Source organism: Acomys minous, assembly GCF_964271855.1.
Source record: "Acomys minous genome assembly, chromosome: 1".
In the NCBI taxonomy this organism is placed as follows: domain Eukaryota; kingdom Metazoa; phylum Chordata; class Mammalia; order Rodentia; family Muridae; genus Acomys; species Acomys minous.
Window position 1 is genome coordinate 166,051,789 of NC_140483.1, and position 5,710 is coordinate 166,057,498.

A 5,710-nucleotide genomic window follows, 5' to 3' on the forward strand; every position below is an offset into this window, starting at 1 on the left:
TTTTTCTGCATCTAAAGAGATGATCATATGGTTTTTCTCTTTCAGTTTGTTTATATGATGGATTACATTGATGGATTTCTGTATGTTAAACCATCCCTGCATGCCTGGAATGAATCCTACCTGGTCATGGTGAATGATGTCTTTGATATGCTGTTGTATTCACTTTGCGAGTATTTTGTTGAATATTTTTGCATCAATGTTCATAAGAGAAATTGGTCTGAAATTTCCTTTTTTTGTTGGGTCTTTGTGAGGTTTAGGTATCAATGTGACTGTGGCCTCATAGAAGGAATTTTGTAATATTCTGTCCATTTCTATCTTTTGGAATAGCTTGAATAGTATCGGTATTAGCTCCTCTTTGAAGGACTGATAGAATTCTGCGTTGAAACCATCTGGGCCCTGGGCTTTTGTTGATTGGGAGACTATCAATGGTTGCTTCTATTTCTATAGGCGAAATAGGGCTATTTAATTTGTTTATCTGGTCTTGGTTCAATTTTGGTAAATGGAATCGTTCAAGAAATTTGTCTATTTCCCTTAAATTTTCAAATTTTGTGGCATAAATGCCTTTGAAGTAGGTTCTTATGATTCTTTGTATTTCTTCAGTGTCTGTTGTTATATCTCCCATTTCATTTCTGATTTTGTTAATTTGGATAGTGTTTCTCTGTCTTTTAGTTAGATTGGCTAACAGTTTGTCTATCTTGTTAATTTTCTCAAAGAACCAGCTCTTGGTTTTGTTGATTCTTTGGATTGTTCTCTTTGTTTCTAATTTATTGTTTTCAGCCCTGAGTTTGATTATTTTTAGGCGTCTACTCCTCTTGGGTGTTTTTGCTTCTTTTTTTTCTTGAGCTTCCAGGTGTGTTGTTAAGTTGTTTATGTGGGATGATTCCATTTTCTTTTTAAAGGCACTTAGTGCTATGAATTTTCCTCTTAGCACTGCTTTCAATGTGTCCCACAAATCTGGGTATGTTGTTCCATCATTTTCATTGCATTTCAGGAAGTCTTTTATTTCTTCCCTTATTTCTTCCGTGACCCATGTGTCATTAAGTAGAAAGTTGTTTAGTTTCCATGTGTTAGTATGCTTTTTGTTATTTCTGTTGTTGTTGAAGTCCAGCCTTAGACCATGGTGATCTGATAAGATACAAGGTATTATTTCAATCTTCTTGTATCTGTTAAGGTTTGCTTCGTGACCAACTATGTGATCAATTACAGAGAACGTTCCATGGGGTGCTGAGAAAAAGATATACTCCTTTGCGTTCTGTCGATATCTGTTAGATCCATTTGATTCATGACATTAGTTAATGAGGTTATTTCCCAGCTTAGTTTTTGAATCAAAGACCTATCCTTGAGTGAAAGTTGGGTATTGAAGTCTCCCACTATTAATGTATGGGTATCGATGAGTGGGGCAAGCTTTGTTACTAACTCTTTTACAAATATGGGAGCCCTTGTATTCAGAGCATAGATGTTCAAAATCATGATGTCTTCTTGGTTGACTTTACCTTTGACAAGTACGAAGTGTCCATCTTCATCTCTTTTGATTAATTTTGGTTGAAAGTCTATTTTATTAGATATTAGAATGGCTACTCCGACTTGTTTCTTTTGACCATTTGCTTGGAATATTTTGACCCCAACCTTTTACTCTGAGGCAATGTCTGTCCTTGTGGTTGAGATCTGTTTCTTGAATGCAGAAGAATGTTGGGTCGTGTTTATGCATCCACTCCATTAGTCTGTGTCTTATTATTGGAGAATTGAGACCATTGACGTTGAGAGATATTAATGACCAGTGATTGGTAAGTCCCTTCATTTTTGGTATTTGTAACAGTCAAGATTTTGTGAGATTGTGATTTTGTAATGGTATAGTTACCTATTTCCTATGCAGTTTTGGTTGTAGTTTGACCAGTTGGAGTGGAGTTTTCCTTCTAGTAACTTCTGTAAAGCCGAATTTGTGGCTAGGTACTGTTTGAATTTGTTTTTGTCATGGAATATCTTGTCTTCTCTGTCAATGTTATTGATAATTTTGCTGGATATAGTAGTCTTGCCTGGTATCTGTGTTCTCTTAGGGTTTGCAGAACCCCTGTCCAGGCCCTTCTGGCTTTCATGGTCTCTGCTGAGAACTCAGGAGTAATTCTATGTGTGCCTTCATATGTTACTCGGCCTTTTTCTATTACCACTTTTAATGTTTTCTTTGTTCTGTATATTTTGTGTTGTTATTATTATGTGGTGGGAAGATTTTCTTTTCAAGTCTATTCTATTTGGTGTTCTGTAGGCCTCTTGTATGTTCGTATGCATCTCCTTCTTCCAATTGGGGAAATTTTCTTTTATTATTCGATTAAAGATATTTTGTGGACTGTGGAGTTGGTTGCCTTCTCTTTCCTCTATACCTATTATTCTCAAGTTTCATCTTTTCATGTTGTCTTTTATTTCATGAATGCTCTGTGTCAGGAACTTTTCAGATTTAGCATTTTCCTGGATGGTTGTATCCAGTTCTGTGATTGTATCTTCAAGTCCCGATATTAGTTCTTCCATTTCTTGCAATCTGTTAGATAAGGCCACCTCTGAGAAGCTTGCTTTCTTCTCTGATGCCTCTTGATCACCTTTTTCTTCTGTGTATTCCTGTATCATATCTTCCATTTTTATCTTCATGTCTTGGACTGTTTTAATGATTTTCTTCATCTGGTTATTTATATTTTTCTGAATTCTTCAAGTGCCTCTTTATATGACTCTTTTAACTCTTCAGCCCTCGTGTTTGCCTCCTCCTGCATTTGTTTACAGATTTTATTTGTTTCTTCCATTATCATCTTCTTTACTAAGGATTTGAGGTCATTTTCTTGACTATCCATTGCTGTTAGGTTCTCTAGGTTGTTTTCATTGGGAATGCTGGGATCCGGAGATGCCAAACTGTTTTGGTTTTTGTTAGCATTCTTTCACTGTCCTCTTGTCGTTTTGATGGCTCTGATGTTGGAAGATATTTTGTAGTGACCTTTGCTGGTTAATTGATGACTGATTATAGGTCAGGTGCTCTTGCCTGTGGGGATCAGGGAGTATTTCCATGGAACAGGTAGGTGATCCGGTTTCCCTCCTAGTGATTTTCCTCTGCACCGTGGGCTCCAGGCTGAGTCAGCCAAAGTAGATTTCTGTTTGGACTTTACTACTGTGATTCAGATCAGCAGTTTGGGGACCTAGACTAAGGTCCGCACACAAACGTTCTGGTTTTGTAGGTTGATCCCAGCTGCCTGTCCTTCCTATGGCTTTGTAGTCAAGACCCCAAGTAAATCAGATCTTCTAGAGGTGTAGCTGTCTTTTAGGTCTGTCTCTATACCCTTAGAGGTGTTCAACCTCTCCCATAACTATATGGCTGGAGGGACCAACGTTACTCTTGGTCAGCAATTAAACACTGCAAGCAAGACCCATGTTTTGTCTCCTGATAATGTGAGAGTGCCTGCCTTTCTCGGGCCAGGAGTCCCTGCTAGGCTCTCTCATTCAGGGAGTACAGGGCCAGTGCCTTGCAGCTTGGCTGGGTAGGAACAACAGGGTTGCAGATGGGTTGCAGAGCTCAGGGGGTCGCCTGCGGAATCAGATCTCCCCGCCAGGCTATGAAGCTCCACTAATGCTCTAGGTCAGCAATTAGACACTGCAAACACGACCCACCCACGTCTCGTCTCCCGATAATGTGAAAGTGCCTGCCTTTCTCAGACCAGGAGCCCCAGGTAGGCTCTCTCGTTCAGGGAGTGCAGGGCCAATGCCTTGCGGCTTGGCTAGGTAGGCACAATAGGTTTGCAGAGCTCTAGGGGTCGCCCCATGGAACTAGATCTTCCCGCCAGGCTCTGATGCGCAGCTATCACTCTAGGCAAGACCCACGTCTCGTCTCCTGATAGGACTGTGGATGCAATCCAAGCTGATTTCTCACTGCTGCTGTTTGCAGGCTCAGTCTGCTGTGATCAGTGTTAGGTTGGGCCCCAGATGGCTAGCAAGCTGCAGTCCCACTTTAGCTGTCTCTGTTGGGTCCCACCGCCTGTGTTTCTACTCAGCCTAGGTAGGTGACCTCCTCAGTTTGGGGTGGTGTGGAAGGAGGAATCCTAGGGCAGATTCACCCTCTTCACTGAGACTCCTCTGGCTGGGGATTCTGGAAAATCCCTTCCCCAAACAGAGAGTCTGTGCTTTATATGCAGGCTGCAGTTTGCATGTGGATTCCATTCCAGAGTTTGGGGAGTGCATTTAGCACCTCAGGGATGTTGCTTGTCCCAGGGGGGTAGGCCCCTTGTTTGGTCTGCGGCCTTTGGGGCCCCACTCACCTACAGTTCTCAACGTCCAGCAATCTGTTGCTCCATTTATGTCACTGGTCTCCTCTGAGTAGAGCAGATATGTGGCTTATCGGTCGGCGCCATCTTGGAATCTCAAAAAAAATGACTTTTTAACATGTGCCAAATACAATAGTTATACTCAATCTACACTTGCATATAAGAAATTTTTATTTACATTAAATAAAAAGAGTTTTCTATTTTGTTCTATCTGTATATCTTTTCTAACAGAATTTTTTTTTTTACTTAATAGCCCTCTAGAGATTCACACTATATTCTACTGGTGACAACCACAATGGGATGATCATGTATCTGTCATTAAGTCTACCTATTAGCAACAGAAGCAATTAGGAGAAGAGGGAGCTGAGGGACCCAGGAATCATGAGAGAAAGAAAAGCTTTTTGGAAATTTTCAGGAAAACCATAATTAAACTTAGAAACTATAATGCTTCCATCTTTTCTAGGTAGAAACATTTAAACCTTGTGAAATATGATGCATTTTTGTAATAACAGCTCATTTTATGTCTGTCTTTACCCAAAAGTATACGTATAGACATTTGAAGAAATACTGAAATATTGCAGGATGTTTTGCTGAGGTGTCAACAACCAGGCTCATTAACTTAACCTCTCCCTACCTATCAGTTTTGGGTCATACCTTATGATGTAGCAGAAAGAACACCAGAAGGAATAATACATCATTGATAGATCATGCTAAAGAGTGTCATGATGGCTGAAGTTATATTTAGACGAAAATATTTTACAGTTTCATCTATTCATAAGAAGCTGATAGAGCATTTGCCATACCCAAAAGTCAACTACCTGAAGGTCTTGGTTTGGCTATACAAAATACCCTAATCCAATCTGTCCATGACTAATATATTTAATACTAGTAGTCAATATTTCAAAGATTAGTAAGGCATAGATCTTTGCTTCAGATATTGGAAGCTTAGAGAGAAAAGACAATCAGAAAATATTGTTTTAATAAGTAATAAGGTCAGTTTTGTATAAAGATCAGAAAATGAGGAATGGGTGAAAACATTATATTCTGAAGAAAAGATGAGATTAAAGTAGTAGAAAAATTACAGCAAAGAGACTGTTAAGATTGTGAAAAATAGGCATCTGTTGTGCAGTTATTTCATTTCAGATGAAACAATTCACCTTGGAAGAAAGTTCTTTAAGACACAGAATGTTGTAAAATAATGTTGACCATTCTACCCTGCAGGGAAGTTCCTTTTATTCAGGACCTAACAATTGACAGATTTCAGAAACTCCCTGAACCAAAGCAGATTTACTAGGTTCATCTCTCCAACCATATGAATTCAGTGAGGACCTATGCAAGACATCTTAAGATAACATGAGCTTCCTAAAAGAAATTTGACCTCCTGAGCCTCCAAGTAGTAGTGAAGACCAATAGAACCA